This window comes from Otolemur garnettii, unplaced genomic scaffold (genome assembly GCF_000181295.1).
Source record: "Otolemur garnettii isolate 467f Iridium unplaced genomic scaffold, OtoGar3 scaffold00179, whole genome shotgun sequence".
NCBI lineage: Eukaryota > Metazoa > Chordata > Mammalia > Primates > Galagidae > Otolemur > Otolemur garnettii.
This window is the reverse complement of record NW_003852574.1, coordinates 2,133,157-2,134,293: the sequence shown is the minus strand read 5'-3', so window position 1 is coordinate 2,134,293 and position 1,137 is coordinate 2,133,157. Positions and strand designations below refer to the sequence as shown.

General features: G+C 43.0%; 1 non-coding gene across 1 annotated transcript; it reads left to right on the top strand.

Annotated features, from left to right (window-relative positions):
- The first annotated feature begins 133 nt into the window (after positions 1 to 133).
- On the top strand, positions 134 to 240 carry LOC111728702. Its single transcript, XR_002775918.1, has one exon. It is a non-coding gene; the product is annotated as a U6 spliceosomal RNA (small nuclear RNA).
- The last annotated feature ends 897 nt before the right edge of the window (positions 241 to 1,137 follow it).

The window sequence follows — 1,137 nt, the reverse complement described above, 5'->3', positions numbered from 1 at the left end:
AAAAAAAAAAAAAAAAAGTAGTCACAATTCCCATTCCTTAGCTTCACCACAGTCAGCAGCCCAAGTTCCAAAAGCAGTTGACTGGTACCAGGGCAGGCAGTGGGGATCCTGCCCTTCAAAAATTTGGTGTTATGTGCTTGCTTCACCAGCACATATACTAAAATTGGAATGATACAGAGAAGATTAGCATGGCCCCTGTGCAAGGATGACATGCAAAAATTTGGTGTTATGCACTTGGTGGGTGGGGAGGTACCCCGAGATGCTTACCTTGGTATCGGCCCTTTTGGATGTAGTACCTGTACTGCCTTTCCCCCACCTACTCCCATAGCCCCTATCTCCCTCCTTGGCATCTTTCAGAAGATTTAGAGGGCCCATGACTTTTTTTTAAGCCAAAAAAAAGTCTTTGTCAGGTCACTCACTAGCTGACTGCAGATATAACAGAAATTTCTGTGACAACACATAAAGAACACTATGCAATAAATAGTTTGGAAAAATCACAAATAGGTGACTTCAGCCTTCAACAAACAAAATTTAGCAATCTCTGAGGAATGGGAGAATAAGATTTCCAGAATTACCACAAGAATATACTTAGAATATTCAGTTCTCTCTTTTTTTTTTTTCCCAGACAGAGTCTCCCTCTGTTGCCCCACGATGCAGTGCCATGGCCTTAGCCTATCTCACAGTAACCTCAAATTCCTGGGTTCAAGCCATACTCCTGCTGCAGCCTCCTGAGTAGCTGGGACTGTGGGTGCACCCACCACACCCGGCTACTTTTCATTTTTTAGAGATAGGTTCTCACTATGTTGTTTAGGCTGGTGTTCAACTCCTGGCCTCAAGCTGTCCTCCCACCTTGGCTTCCCAAAGTGCTAGGATTTCAGGCATGAGCCACCATGCCCAGCCCCAATTGCTTTCTAATATAGCATCAATGCTATATTAGCTGGAATTAAAAATTAAAGACACAATGCCATTTACATTAGCACCAAAAAAAAAAAATTAGGTGTAAATTTATGCCTAAAATATGTACAAGATCTATGTGAAGGAAACTATAAATCTCTGATGAAAGAAATTGAAGAAGATCTGGGTGGCACCTGTGGCTCAGTGGGTAGGGCACCGGCCCCATATATAGAGAGTGGCAGG